Here is a 16,195-nt window from a genome sequence, read left to right as displayed (position 1 = left end):
GCTCAGCTGGCTGTTGGGAGGATTTCTGAGACCTGAGAGACTCCGCGCCTCTGTCGTCGCCGTGGGAAATAAAACAAACAGAAACAGAAACAGGAGCTGCTGGAGGTCGCTCAGTGCTGCCTCACAGATCTCTGATCAGGTCAAGGTTTTCCCTCAGACTCCTCTCAGGTTCAGAGTTACCAGTTCAGCAGAGGCCCACACACCGCAGCCGGAGGTGGTTTCACAAAACGACGATTTAACCTTATAGAATCCACCGTCCCACCTGTGGGACTCTTTGGTCTCAGTAGAGCTGCTTCAGGTGTGTTTTGGTCTGTACCGGACTCAGTCTTCACACAACCCCGGACCAGTTCCGCTTTGTTTGAAGGCTCTAAGTCTCCTGATTCTCTCTGTGCAGAGCATTTTAGGATTCTCACATCACTGCAACAGCTGTTTGTCGTTTTGCAGAAAAAGTCATTCCCTACCGTTTGCGCAGGAAGACACATGTGCAGGTTTTCACCACGAGATTCAACAGAACAAAAAGCACCAAAGCTTCAGTCGAATAAATGCGTTGTCATGGACAAAAGGTCAAAAAACGTGAGTAGTTTTCTTTGCGATTTCTTGACGGATTGAGACGAGGCTTGTGACTTTGATCAAAAGGGTTGAAGAACAGTGAGCTTTTTCCTTTGGGTTCATGAGCTGAAGGTTTGTGCACAGAAATGGGGTTGTGTGGTAACAGGTTACAGCTTTCATGACACCTTCTGTCTCAAAGACGAGGTTTATTTTTGTTCCCAGCGAGATCTTTATTAACATGTTCAGATAACCTCCAACAACGCAGAAGCAAAATATTCACCTCCAGTGTGAATGAGGGATGAAATCAGTTATAAGACAACATGGAAATCAGACTCTTCAATAGGTGTCAGATATCTGGAAAACGGTATTAACACAACAGAAAATACAGAATGAATCAACATTTTTAGAAAATGTAGGTTCATGTCAAATCCAAAGACACGTTCACAGGAACAAGAATGATCGAATAAAATTCATTCAGCGACAGGAACCATTTGTATTTCTAACTCACGCACCCCGTTCATTAGTTTACTTAAATCTACATTCTCCACTATACTGTATTTAAAAAAAAAACAAGCAATTGTTTAGCTTTAATGATACAAGTTATCTTCACCAGCGTTAGAACTGCGGACAGTTATTTAATCTAATAACTTTTAGTTGACTGGTCCAAAAACACTGAGACAGCACTTTTAGCAAACAATTACCAAAAACCTTGCAAACAGCCGGAATTTAATAAAAGGCTAACATTAGTTTTACTTCCTGTAAAAGCATATTATTATTGTGATGAGTTAATAAGGATCCAGTCAGTTCACCAATAAGTCAAAACCCATAGAGACCTCTGTGGATATTTCAGCTCCCGGGTTAAAAACCTCCTGAATGTCTGGATCTTAAGTTATCAGAGAGACAAGCTGAGCATAATGGCAGCAGCTGGGCTCGCAGCCCCTCCAGGACGAGTTTTTATATGAAACTGATTTATTCAGTGTATTTACTGGATTTAATCACCGAGTCCGTTTGTTCTGGAGAGGAGGAGACCTCTGTGGATAGTTCGACTCTGGGTAAAAACCTCCTGAACGATTAACACTGACCAGGCATCCTGACCGGGTGAAGCTGACTGCAGTGACGGCAACGGCGGTAAAGACATCAACTCCCATGGTCCTACGCTACTTCACGACGTCACCAAACTCCGTGTTTTGTTATTCTTTTGATTGAGACCCCTAGTGGAAGAAAATGACATATCGTGGATTTGAGTGTACATTACACACACTCCTAACCACGTTTTTTGAGCTGTATACTAAATAATGTCCATTTCAGGGGACTCGGTACCATAAGATCTTTTGTGAATACAGCCCCATGTGTTTTAATTTTAATTCTGAGCAGCCAGAGCTTAAATTCAGGATTTTTTCAGTGTAGTTATGAATAGTCAGAATTTCAATAGAATTTTTTAAGACATCTTAATTATCATTTCATATGTCTAAAACTAAGATATTACTTGTACGATTTCACTTTCAGATATTTAGAGATAAAGTCGAGTGTACATATCTTGAATTTGAGTTGAAAGGATTCATAGGTCACAGTCTTTTTGTTGATTAAAAATGTCAGCATGGTGCTCACTCATAATCCAACCCGCTGCTTTTATCAGCTTGCTCGGTTGGTTTTTGTTTTTGACTTTTTGACAGGTTTGTCCCATGATAAAATCAGACTCAATAAACTATCTATAAAGTAGTGTGAAGTCGTAACACGAAACACAATTGATGATATTCTCTCTTGGATTAAAGGAACTCTCGGAGGCTTTAAAATCTTCCCCGGAGGCTGGTAAAACTTGAAATTTCTTTGACATTGTTGAAATAATCAAGAAGCAGAAGTTTGAATAAGTGGTTATGAATTTTTCATGCACGTCTGAATAATCTGAGCAAGTGTCTGGTTTGACTGAGTTAAAAGCAAACAACAGAAACAACTCTAACACCGCCCCCCCAGCCTCTGTAGAAGAAACAAAAACAGACAATAGTCTGGTGTCAAAGGCTGCTGGGTTTTATCAACTCGCCGCTGTGACAAAGAGATCAGCGCTTGCATCCCTCTCTCATCATTAATTGATTCTTGTGAGCGACTCTGATCCGACAAACAATCTGCAAAAACAGACTCCACAACAACCAGCGAGCCCGCCACAACCAGGGGATGATGAAACGCAGCCTGAGGGCAGAAAATAATGAGTCCACTACAGCGTGAGGAGACGCTAACCTGCAACACTTCTCTGAAAACACTTCTTTGTTTCTAAGTAATCACAGGATAGTTTGAGTCTTCCTCCAGCAGGACCTGAAGAGGGTGAGAGGTCTAATGTGTTGACTGGTTTTCTCCGGGCTCTCTGAAGAAGGTCGACGTGTTTCTGAAATTTAAAGATTTTAGATATAAAGCAGTGTTTGTGTTATTGTCCTCTAACACCACAAACGAGAGCAAAACACCCAGAAGCGCTTCACCATCCAGAATTTGTTCAGGTCTGGAACTGGAGTTGATGTCTCTTATTTTTTGAGATGATACAAAACTTCTTTATAAAAATAAAATGTCAGGTTCGTTGTTCTGCCGTCATCGATTGATACCAGACATAACTGATTTTGTGTTCTTTTAAAAAACTAAACCCTAGCTAGAAGTCCTCACAAGTCCAAAATTCTGGACCCGATCAGGTCCCAAAATGGACCTGAGGATTGAATAAGCTGACCGAAAAAAGGCCTGAGGATAGTAAGACCCAATCCACAGTAGACCCTAGGACCTTCGTACCTGGTGTAAACAGACTCAAAGATAATGACACCAGATCCAAAAAGGACACCAGTACAGTCACATTAGCCCCTAAGGTAACCAGGGCCGATCCGAAAGGGAAATGAAAAATGTCAGACCTGGTCCAAATAGAACCAAGAATAATTAAACCCCATCAGAAAAAGGGATCTGAGGACAGTAAGACCTAGTCCAAATGGACCAGAGAATGATCAAACCCCGCCCAAAACTGACACATGGACTGTTGTCATAAATGTACCCAAGAATAATTAAACCGGCTTCATAAGGGACTTGGAGGACAGTCAGACCCATTCTAAAACCTGAAGACCTGAAGATAATTAGAATAAGGAAGGGACCCAAGGACGGTCCGACCTGAGAAGCACCAGAGGGCAGTCAGACCTGGTCCCAAGTCGACCCAAGGATAATTAGATCCAGTTTGTAAGGGAATTGGGCACAACCAGACCCAGTCCAAAAGAGCTGGCTTGAAATAGATTTAAAGATAATTAGACCCAATCAAGCATAGTGTATCTGAACAGATCCAAACCACTGAACAGCAACCTATTTCTCTTCTTCACGATGATGACACGTCCCCGGATCAGAGGCCATAGAGTCCACTTTATATTGGACATACTGAAGGGACCAGAGGAAGCTTCCAGACCTGATTTGATTTAAATTAAATTGGTTCTGGGTCAACTCGGGTCCTGGGTGGAGCCTTAGTTACAAGGAACCAAGAGGACTCATGGAGACAGGCAGACCTGATCCGAAATAGACCACAGGGAAAAGGTTTGCTTTGGAGGTCTCAGAGGTTCTGAAAGTAACTGAAGTGTTTGTTAGCGCTGGTTTTGGTGGGCCCGAGGTTTTGTATGTATCTGAAGTGTTTTCGTGGGACCCGGTTTTGGAGGTCCAGAGGTCCTGAAGGTATGGAGTTTTGTTTTGTTTTGGGTTTTTTTGCTGGATTTGGAGGTCCAGAGTTTCTGAAGGTAACTGAAGTGTTTGGGGGACCCGGTTTTGGAGCTCCAGAGGTTCAGGACAGTGTGTATCAGTGTGTCCTGTGTGAACTGTCCTGATCCTGGATGTAATCGTCCAAAGCCGCTGACCTGAGCACTTTGATGAAATCCGTCTTAAGCTAACGGTGCCTGATTACTTCCTGACGATTACAGTGGTGAATCAGAGGAGCTACAGCCCAAAAGACTCGCGGGAGGAAAAGAAAAGAGTCTGAGAGAAAAAAAAATCCCGACTCACATATCATAACGTCGTAACTCCACATCCTGATATCTGTGGGTTGTTTCCTTCCCTCTCCCCTGTCAGACGTCCGCTGTAATGATGTGGAGATGATGTGTCACACTGATTAGTTCGCTGTGCTTTCACATTTACTCTTCTGAAACAATGCAAAATAAATATTATTGGTTTTTAATTTTAGAAACAAAACATATATATATTAAAAAAAATAGAAATTCATTCGGTTTTCATTGCGAGAGAAACAAAAACCTCCTTGAGTCTGTGATTCATCATTTCATTCAATCTGAAAGAGAAAAGAAAAACCTGGAAAAATTCCTTTGATCGTGTTATTTGTCTTCATTCATTGAAACATTAGAAATGCTGGTGGTTATTTATCACTTTTTCCAGCCCCCTCCCAAACTCAAAATGCTGTTGCTGCTGGCAGAGCTCAGGTCTGCTTTAGGGGAGCGGGTCCAGACCTGCTGGGACGGATCCAGTCTAGATAAAACCCACAGAGACGGAGGCTGTGGCAGAGTGTTTAGTCAGGTGAATAGTTGAACTACTTCCTGCGACCTTGCAGCACCTTCAGCGTGAATTCTCACTTTAGTGCTGACTGGATCTGAAGTGCTGATACCTGATGTGGTTTTTATGGGCTTCATCGCAGAGCCTCGGCAGCTGCCAGATGTGAGGTGGGCAGATGTTGTCACTTTAAATTTACCCCCTGGTGATGCTTTCTGTGATTGGCTGAGCTGCTTTTTTAACCTTTTCAAAAGTGAGCTGCATCATTCAGAGGTCGCTTCAGCGTTTAAGGTCTCTTCAAATTTGAGGGTGAAAGTTTATCGTTTACCTGGGGAGCAGCAGTTTGACCACATAAATTCAAGGAGGTCCATTTAGTGAGAAGTGGTTGAAAGCGTGAGAAGAAACTAGAAAATAGAGACTTTAAGATTAAATCTGGTTGTGGGAGGAAAAGTCTTTGACTCTTTGACTCTTAGTCTGAAGCAGCAGTAAACTCTCCGTCCTCCCTCCGTCGTCACCATCATGTCGTTACCTTTGTAACGTCCAGATGAGATGAAATCCTTTGCAGACTCCAACAGGAAGTTAATCTCTTGGCTGAGCCACAGCAGAGAAAAGGTATTTTGTGCTTCACTCCTCAAAGCTGCTTACAGACTGAAGTGACTTTAATTTGTTCTTGAGAGAAACAGTGAGAGCTGAACGGTGGAGCAGGATTTACACTCAGATTGACCCACGGATTATAATTTACAGCAACACACAACCTCTCGTGAACTGAGTCTTTTATTCTGAAGAAATCAAACTGTCCACCTCCGTCTGTTGTGCGAAGACAAAGGTTCATTGTCCGTTTACTGTCAGAGCGACAGGAAAACATTGAAGTTAAATGGAATTTGAATACATTTAAAGGGTCGTTAAAAGCCCTTAAAACCAACAAATGAGGCTTCAAAACCCCCGAATTACTCCGTGAATCAACCACGAGTGAATTCCATTAAAAATCCTAACTTCAGTTTTTAAACCAGTGTAATAATGGAGATATTAAGGGCGTTTGAGTGATAAAATTTCAGGTTTTGATTCACAGTGATTCAGTGTTGGACTGAACAAAATATGAAGACGCTGAACTGAGCGGAGTCAGAGTGTAACTGGACTTTTTTTATATTTGAATGCTCTTTTCAGGTAAATAACCCATTAATAACCCTGCACACCTGCACATTACAGAACACACATGAACACATTTCACATGTGCTTTTCATGTCATTTTACATGTGATGAACCTGCTATTGAAAATGTTTCACGTGTGAAAAGATTCTTAATTATCCGAACACTTCGGGACATTTAATTTGCTTCCACTGTGACTGGCTGAGCAAATCTTCAGCTCATTTCTATTCTAACTATTTACCTCAATTCTGTTTCTGCTGTTTATGAACTCTTTAAAAGCTCCGACGTTAACATTAATCCTGTTGCTGTATTTGCACCTGTACGTGTTTGGGATTCTGCCTGCGTGTGTCTGATATTTGCAGTACAGGTTGTGGTGATGAACTGCGATGTGGTTCCAGTGTCAGCGCTGGACTGAACAGCTGGAGCGAGCAGAGACACAGAAACAGACTTTTAAGACGTCACTCTACATTAAATCTGTAAAACCTGTACGCGAGCCATAAAAACCCTTTTACTTCCAAGGCCCTTTAAAACCCTGACTTCACTTTATAAACAAAGGTAATATGTAATAACTAATTAGAAATCCGCATTTTACAGGTGATCAATCCACAAAGCCGCACACACAGCTTGCACACATTTCACGTGCGAATCATCAATATCACTTTACGTTGAAGTGAGGAAGTAACATTTTAGTATCGAAGGAGATTAACGGAAAAATAAGTTGATCGGTCGGGATCAATGAACAGTCTTTCATTTAAATGGTCGTTTGACGTGAATAAACATTAAAACCTGCACACACACCACATGAATCAACCACGAAGAAATCTTACAAACACCGGTCAAAGCACTGGTAGAAATCGTGCGGAAAACGGACGGAGCTCATTTCAGTTCCTTTGAGTTGTATTTTATTTAAACAAGCAGACGTTTGAAACCCATTTTCACCTGGACTTGACATCCAGACCTCACAGATTTAGTATTTTCCTGCTCTGCGAGGTTGGATTTTCTTTGTCCAACGATAAAAATAATGAGCGGTTAAGTCCAGATGATGCCACAGTGATGATCACAAACATTTCTTCAAATTAAAATTCCTCTGAGGGCAGACCTGATGAAACTCTGCTCTCTGCTGCGTGAAGAACTTTCTGTTTTCTTTAAATCTCTGTGAAGTGGATCTTCACTTTGACACGTTCACACATATTTTGTTGCAAATTGGAAATAATTAACTTGGCAAAAGCAGAATGCTTCAGCTCTGTATTGTTCCTTTATGAAGAAGTGTAATTAATGTTTAATTTAAGAGGCGACTGCAGATGTAGAAAAGGGACAAATGGCAGCGTGCTCTCTGTAGCTGCTCTGCATGTTGAAATATTAATGACTTCAGTCAAAAGAAGACACTCCACTTCCTCTCCATGAAGAAAAAGTCATTTATGTCTTTTTCATTTTCTCAATGAGAAACCGCTCAGTGGGTTTCACTTTCACAGACCAACTTTTTCTCCACTCTGACTCGGGGACCAGAACAGTGGAGAGGGTGGTTCAGGTAAAACCTGCTGGGCCTCTGGTACTTTGTTTTACAAAGGAGTCCACGTCGGTCCTTCGTGTCTCTTTGTGGAAGGAGTCAGAAAGCTCTGAGGCATGTATTGGTTTTTTAAATGTCAAAGATACTTAAAACACTTTACAAGTTTTAACACGGGTCCATTTCAGGCTCAGTGGGCTCTGTAAATCGTGTGATGTGGTCCAGATGTGTGACACCGTTCAGGACAGAGATGACTGATTTCCGTGGGAAATATTCGTTCATATCATAAAGAGTAAGATGTGCGGAAACAGGCGCTGTTTGTCTCAACCAGCTGCTAATTCAAATCCTGTTGGAGTCTGGATTAACGTGCTACAGCGTGACAGAGTTTGTGGCCGTGTCGTTGGCGTGTCGTTGGCGTGTTGAACTGTACCTTTGTCCCTGATGAGATTAGGTCATGTGACCTGCGGCTGTGATATGGCTGCACTGAGCGCGGAGCTTATCTCCAGTTTTCATTAAGAGAGTGAATAAAGGAGCAGAGTGGGACGTCGTCTCTTCCTCTAATCTTTAATACATCTCTGAAGAAACTAAGATCTGTTGTTGAAGTGATTAAAGCGGAGACTCCTCGTTGTGTTTAAAGAAGCTGCAGTTTAATCATCCTGCACCATGAATCTGTCGACTTCCTTTAAGATTTAAGAGGATTTAAAAGATGAATCCCAAGTGAACATCACTGATGTTAAACTGCGCTCTGCTTCATCTTTTATTGTCCGGCTGATCCCTGGTCAGAGCTGAGGTTGTTGCGTTGATCATAAGGTGACATTTTATCAGAATAATCCAACTCCGATGATCGGCTGTCAGATCAAATGATAAAGTGACCATATCTGAACTCTGGCTCTGTTTCTAAACCAACCTCAGACGACGTCTTCACGTCTTTCTCCAGAGAAGCGGCAGAAGTCCTGACAAAGTGTGTTCACTGTGTCAGTTTTATTGTTGTGGGGTTTCATCCAAGATGTTGGGTGGGTCTTACCCACATTTTCTTTTTCTTCTAATGATTGGTTCTTTGCTTAAATTATTGACGTTTTATGTCCATTTTTCAGTGTTGTTGGTCTTTCCTTCAGCTCCACCGAACAAATACTTTGAAAACGCCGTCTGTGGCTCTTACAAGCTGAAAAGTCAAGTTTCATTTTGTCCTTATTGGCGACAGGACCACAACAACGTTCAATGAGAAGCAGCACAGCTACAAACTGCATGTCTATACTGCAAACGTGGTTTTGACGTAGAGGTTTCAAGGATGGGCAAACAGCTCCCTCAGAGATCCATTCGGTTCTTTTTGCTGAGCTGTTTAACCAGAACCCTCCGACATGCTGCTTCCCTCTTACTTTCTCCTGTACTCAGACGGGAGAACAGTCATAATAACTAGAGTGCTAATAAATTCATTCTTTTTTGCATCTGAAGTGTCTCCACAGATTGTGAATATTTACCATATCTCTCAGACCTGCAGCGCAGGTGTGCTGATGAAAATGCATCAGTAACAACTGAGTATTTAATGATGATATTAAAATGATGAACATCTAAATATGACACAGACGGAACCAGGAGCTCATCAATCAATCGAACAACTACGTCGTTTTACTTTGAAACCGTGACTCCAGCTGTGCCTCTGAGTGCACCGGTCTGTTGGAAACTTCTCCTCCCACGATGCATTGCGGCAGGGCAGACCCAGTCCTGACTCACCCGCAGGAAGAAAAACACTCAGACCACAAACAGAGAGTGACAGCGGCACCCGTACCCTCTGTTCTCAGATCGGATCCTGACAGAGGCTCTGCGATGCCACAGAGGACGGAACAGGAACTCGGTTTTTTATGTAAAGGTTCAGACATAAGGAATCGCAGGATTTTCAAAATAAAAGAGGTCCCGGACTGTTTCTGACCCCGAAGTCGCAGTTTGACGTGGTCAGACCGTTGCGGTTCTGACATTAGCTTATCGGGATCTCACTGCCGACACGTCATAAATACTTTAAACCGAACATATTCTTTATGTTTTCAGACCGAGTGCGGATACTTACATTTGGGTACTTGCCGATACCGAGTACTGAATAATACCACTCCGGTTCTAAAACGTGTTGTATTTTCATCAGATGTTCTTCACTTTCGGAATGGAACGTATTAAATATACAACGTGTTGCTGTTGGTGACAGACAAACTGGACTGAAGTTGTCAGATGAATGTCAGTGTGTTGCCCTCAAATCACCAAAAAACTAAACTGATTATGTTAAACGGTAAAAAGTTTTATGAGTCTTTTTTCCATCACTCACACACACTTCACCTCGGATCACGTTCAGTTGCGATACAGTGGAGTTCAGCGTCTCTTTACAGCTGCAGCTGAGGCGTCCTGCGTCGTTTTTGATGTGATGGTCCTCAAGTCTCCGAAGCGCGGTCACAGCAGGAATCGCATCTGAACCCAAAGCATCAGAGGAGCTCGCTTCTCATGTGAACCCCTCAAACGAAGCCAGACCGTCCCTTCCAGAAGTGTCCGCTGGTTCTGCTCGCTGAGACTGTAGCATGTGGTACGTGCTGATCCAGCGAGTCTGTACGTCTTGCTGGAGGCTTCTCATAGGCCGGTTTGAGCTGCACCTCCGTGTGGGAGTAGGCAAAGCTGAAATGTTTGAAATGTGCAACTGCCACCACGTCAGCTACACTTCTCTGAGCCAAAAGACCCTCGATAACAGCCAACCAGCGGCTGGCGGGCTAGGCAGTCCAGCAGCACTCATGGCCTTGATCGAGGTTTTGTTCCAGAGCACAACGGGGACAGAACTTTTCAGATTGCCCCGTGTCTGAAGCATATCATCAAACGGACCTGCTATAGCATCGGTCGGTGTGCGAACCCCGAAACTGCTTTACAGTAGAGCTCTCTGGGAAACGAAATCCTCATCAGTCCACTGGGCTGACACTGCTGGCCCAGATACCTGTGGTGAAGCCGAAGGCCGAAATGTCCCGCAGCAGGCTGCCGTTACTACAGTTTCTGTGTCTCTGGACGTTTTCTCTTGCTTCTCCGGCGTTTGCTGCAGAGTTGGCTGTTGCTGTGTCCTGCTTCGAGCATTAGCAAACTCCCTGAACTCTTCTTTGTGTTGGTTCGCTGTATATCCCAGTGAGGAAGAATGTAACAGTCAAACTAGTGCATACATTTTAAAAATAAGACGACTTAATTAGGTTAGTTAAATTTAAATCAAATCCAGCAGGTCATACGTTCACTAGTGTTCATCAGTCACACCCAGACTGAAGTGTATCCCGATAAGTAAACAGACGATGAACGGGTAAACTACGGTGTCCTGCGCACAACGAACGGTTAGAATGGCGGAGTTCTCTGGGAAATAGTGCGACAGCATCACGTCGGGTTCAGGCTACTGCTTTATTCACATGCACATACAGTATGTATTTGACTACGTGCACCACTTTTAACATTCATTGAAAACCGTTTCAGACTTCAGCTTCATCTCTCATCTTAGTTATTTATAACTTTTAGCTGCTTTCAGACTCTGTAGACTGAACCTGATCAAACTCTCATTTGATACCATATCAAACTTGAACCCTAATATCAAAGCCTAAATTCATTATCTCTACTCGAGGAAAGAACAGTGACTTTTGAGTCAGAAATATGAGATCTTGTGTAAGTCTGTGGCTATTTTTATTTTCATCGCTCCCACTGTAACATTTTTTTTTTTTTTTTTTGGCAGGATCAGGCTTCGATACCGCTGGGACCCATGAAGACCGAAAGAAATGAGTATGATGTTCACCATGATGTGACATAATTCATGTGGAGCTGCTGCTGCGTTCCTGACAACAGACGAAGGATAAATTCATATTTAACGGAGCTGAACATCTTCTGGTGATGTGAGTCCAACAGAAAGAGACCGGTTCCCGTCGCTCTCGGTGTCCCTGCTCTCTAACGACGACGTTAATGTGATCGTCCATCGTCTCGGAGCTGAAGGTGACAGGCTGCATTTGAAAAGCTCACAGGGATTAACATAATTGCTGCCTGACATATGCTGACATGATGCTAATTACCATGTTCTTGTGTCTCGCCCAATGAATAATTGAAATCAACAGTTTTTGGCCAAAAACATCAGGAGACATCAGAGCTCATCTCCTCAACGTATGACCCTGAACGCCTCGCGTGGTGTTCGGGGTCACTAAAAGCTCAATACTGATGACAAACTGACAAAATAAATAAATAAACACATAAACAACGAGCTTCAGAGGAAATTCAGCTGTTTGTCTGCTTGAACACATGATGCTAATTTTAGCTTGCCTGGCTAACTAGGCGTTATCGCGTCGGGGTCCTGCACTGAAGCACTGTGTGAGTCCTGGATGCTGTCAGACTCTGGGCTCACGTTAGCAGCTCTGCCCATCAGTTCGTCCGCATCCTAAAAAACTGTTTTCTTGTCACATTAAAAACCGGCCTGGAAGGGACCAAATACATTCCCATCAAGTTTGTATCCACCCTAATGAGTCAGCCGCCCAGTTGTACCAACTGTCAGTCAGTCACTTTGTTTTGTTTCGGTCCGTTGCTTTTACAGTACGTCCTCATTTTCTCTCATATTATTATGTCCGCTCCACCTTGCTCAGGTGAGGGTGTGAACCAGCCTATGTCAACAGAAACCAGGAATCAGCAGCACAGCTTCCATCCACGCCGACGTGAACTGATGATGAACTGAACTCATTTCGCACTTTCTGTTCCGTCCCTGTGTGTTTCAGTTCGTATTAACCCACCTCTTGTATTAAACCAAGGAACCCGGTGTTTCTCAGCCCGACTCAGCGGCCAATCGGAGCCGCCGAGCGCCGAGGCCTCTCCTCACAGGGGGAACTAATTTATTGAGCTCACGGTTGGAGGAAAATGCACCATTAAAGGGCATATTTAAGCACATTTGCAATCCTTAGAAGAAGGTAACGGTATTTGAATTTGCCCCAGCTTGAAGGAGAGTCTTTAATGTTGTGTCCACGGGACAAACGCACATCAAAGCAGAGGACGTTCCTGACGCTCTAAATCAAATACTTGTGGATTAAAGAGGGAGGGGGGCAGGTGGCCCCCAGACTGTCCTCTGTGGCAGAGCTGCCAGGCACGCCGCCTCACTGAGCGCGCTCCAACCGCCGCCTCGCGCCGCGCTATCGTTCCCCCGAATGCAAATTAAATCCAGGCGACGGGAGCTGCTTTGAATTCCTGCAGGAGGGGTGATTCTCCTCCCCCTTCCTCCCTCTGCTCCCCGCTCTTATCAGCCCAGTGCTGGGGGAGACGCAGAGAGACAGAGGGAGGGTATTTGTATGCAAAGGTACCTCGCTCCCAGTCATTTATGTATCTGGTACACCGCGCCCCCCACACACACACATCTTTGATGTTCCACAGGCTGCAGGAGGATCAGGGAGTCTCCTGACCTCAGATCTGCTCAGGAACAGAGTCGTGGACCAGTTTAGAGAAATAAAACCTCAGTTTGGAGTTCACATCTTTCACCCTGACCGACCGGGGGGGTCACAATGAGGGCAACAGTGCAACGACCGACCAGTCCACAAACCTGAGGAGCCACACAGGTGGTTCGTCCCTGATGACCCCTCGTTCCTTGTGATCATGTTTTGACGAGTTTCACTGTTGTGTCTACGAACATTTCTGATGCGAATAAACCTACGTCCACTAACTTAGACTGGATTATTGCTGAACATAGCCCCTGCACAAACCTTACGCTCAGATGAAAAGTTAGAGCTGAAATGTGCGACGCTGTTGTAAAACGTCTCGGTGGAGCTTCCCACGGTGAAGACAGAGGCTGCGATCCGCTAAGAACTCATATAGCGCCGACTTTCTTCAACGTGTTATAAACACTAACAAACTAATAATGTGTTTACGTGTTGACTATCATGATAGTAGATGTTTTAAAGGGGGAAGGGGCCCACTGAAGGGACAGATTTACCTGCTGCACCACTAGACATCATGCTGGGTTTCACATCACCAGCAGTAGGTCGGATAAAAGAAAACATTTTCCGATTTATGACGAATGATCCAGTATCGATCCTCAAAATCCTGGGATCAACATGTTCATCTGAGAAACACAAGCTAACAGCTGTCTGCAGATCTAAGGCTGATGTTTCATCAACACAAACAGTGCAGATGAATTAGTCAGAGGACTGTCAGTTTCTGTGCTGTCTGTACTCACGGTGATCTTTACAGTGGATGTCTGTACTTACGTGAAACATTTACTGACAGTCCATGTGTAGCTGTATGGGACAGCTTTTATGTTTCTAAAATATACAGAATGTAAGTGTCACAGGATTTTTTATTATTCTGCTCAACTGTTTAGCACATGTAGATCAAAAAAATGCAGATGTGTCATATTTTAGTTGTTTCGTATTTGCCAGGGAAAATAAATCTTTTGGTTTCAGTTTCTTTCTTCAGTTTTATAACCAAGTAATGTGTTTACAGTTTAGCCGATGTTGTGACTTGACACAGTTTTATAATCAAGGAATCACCAGTCTTGCTCACTTGTTGAATGTAGAAGACAGAGGTGTGAGAAGCTCTTTATACAGCGTCGGTATTTATCTGACGTACCCGAATCGTCGAGAATGAAACTGAATTGAACTGAGCTCGGTGGTGATATCCAGCGCTGACCAGCTTCCTTGGTTCTAGCGGAGTCAGTCATACTCTGACACTTTGTGTTTACAGCTGTAATGACTACTCTCCTAAATTAATAAATGAAGTCTTATCAGAGGGTGGTCCTGTTCAGAGACATGTCGTGGCTGGCTGGCGTGTTAGCAGTTAGCGCTCCGGCTAACCCAGTGACGTGCTTGACACGTTGTCATGTGACTTGACCTCTAGACCCCATGAGACCACGACAATCCTGTTCCCTGTCCCTGTCTGTCTCTAAGGTGAATGCCGCTCTCTCAGATACAGACAAAAGTTCATAGAAAAAGTCCATATTAACGTCCATCCTACATGACGGGAGTGTGATGAAAACCTGCGCTCCGTATCTTATTATGTCAGAAAAATATCTGTCGTCAGAATCGCTGGAGATGGGGGAAGTTGTTAGAAATAGAAATAGTCGGCTTCATTCTGTTGTTCGGTGTTCTTAAAAACAAAACAGAGAGATCTGCTTTTTATTTTCATGGCATTTAATGTATACTCCTCATAGTTTAACAGCTAATAAAATAATAGATTAATTCAGGTACATGATTAAAATATAACTCCACATTCAAAAAAGAAAAAAGGCTGTAAACGATGAATTTAAAAGTGAAACAGAACAGATGAGGACAGCGGATAGACCGTACTGGGTCACACTGGATGATTCTCTTTATAAACTGGAGGTTGTGAATGTGAAGTTGGTCTGAAATGTACATGATTAAAAAACGTCATTGGGCCATTTTAGATCATTTAAAATGAACAGTGTGTGTAGTGGGACGATCTAGATCACAATAAAACTGGTTTAAAATGTCTATTAAAAAATACGAAAGTTATTGACAAAAGTGTGAGGATATCACTGGGTTTGGTTCGTCCGGTTTAACCTGCAGGAGTTTCTGTTTTAATAAATTAGTGAGAAGTGAAAACGGGTTCACAGCGTCTCCCGACGTCTTCACTGCAGAAATGAACCAGGGAGAAAATCTGTCCAATGAGCTCAGAAAGACTGAAGCCTGATCAACACTGTCAGAGAAAATGATTCTGACCTTCGACAGTCTGACAGGAGAGAGTGAGAGTCCGTGACCGAGAGACAAGAGACACGGACCTGGGTTGACGTGTCACGGTATTTCATGTTTCACTTGCGTGACGAGGACTCTCTCCTCCTCGGATTAATGGGATCCAACAGGACGAGTGTCGAAGTGTCTCCTCAAAAAGTCTTTTTCTCAAGAACAGAAGTTGGTGATAGAGGTGGGGGGTGGTCAACCTATAGTAGGATTAATACGGTACATCAGAAGAGGTCCCTGACTTCAGCTTCTCAGCTTCCTCAGTGTTTGGCTTCAACATCTGATCCTGAGGTAGAAACGACATCCGTGGATCGTCAGTCAGACTTCGCTCTGCTCTGAACAACCAATCTGCTGAAAGCTAATGAAAAATGATTGCAGCACGTTTAGAACACATTATCTGTGCATATCAGAATAATGTGTGTGTCTAACGTCTAGTGATCATCTCATCGTTCTTCTTTCTGAACATCGTCAGTCAAACTGTCAAAATGTGCTTCAAACCTGTAAAACCCTGCTTTTAACTCGAATTTGTTGTGGGATTCGAAACCCTCCCGTTCTCAGACCTGTTGTAACGAGTTTTTCAGTCTCAGGTCGACTCCGAGCGTGAAGAAACCTGACGTCCAGGTACGTTTCAGATCAGTTCGGACGTCGAGGTGCGTCCACTAACGGCCTCTGAGGAAAACTCAAACAGTTCAGACGTGGGAACAGATGAGAAGAGATGATATGTGTGGGAATGTTTCAGTCCCGGGTGTTTCCTCCTCTCTTTGTTCCCACATGTTGGAATTCC

General features: G+C 43.5%; 1 protein-coding gene across 5 annotated transcripts in view; it reads left to right on the top strand.

Moving 5' to 3' along the window:
* gtdc1 (glycosyltransferase-like domain containing 1) overlaps positions 1 to 11,579 on the top strand; it is a 102,253-nt gene extending 90,674 nt beyond the window's left edge. For 3 of the 5 annotated variants that reach the window (XR_005709073.1, XR_005709071.1, XR_005709070.1), the window contains one exon: positions 11,427 to 11,579. The gene's annotated coding sequence lies outside the window, so the exon portion shown is untranslated. The remainder of the gene's footprint in view (positions 1 to 11,426) is intronic. The other 2 variants (XR_005709074.1, XR_005709072.1) reach the window with 2 other exon arrangements.
* The last annotated feature ends 4,616 nt before the right edge of the window (positions 11,580 to 16,195 follow it).

This window comes from Xiphias gladius, chromosome 16 (genome assembly GCF_016859285.1).
Source record: "Xiphias gladius isolate SHS-SW01 ecotype Sanya breed wild chromosome 16, ASM1685928v1, whole genome shotgun sequence".
Taxonomy (NCBI): domain Eukaryota; kingdom Metazoa; phylum Chordata; class Actinopteri; order Istiophoriformes; family Xiphiidae; genus Xiphias; species Xiphias gladius.
The sequence above is the reverse complement of the archived record's forward strand: the minus strand, read 5'-3'. Positions and strand labels throughout refer to the sequence as shown.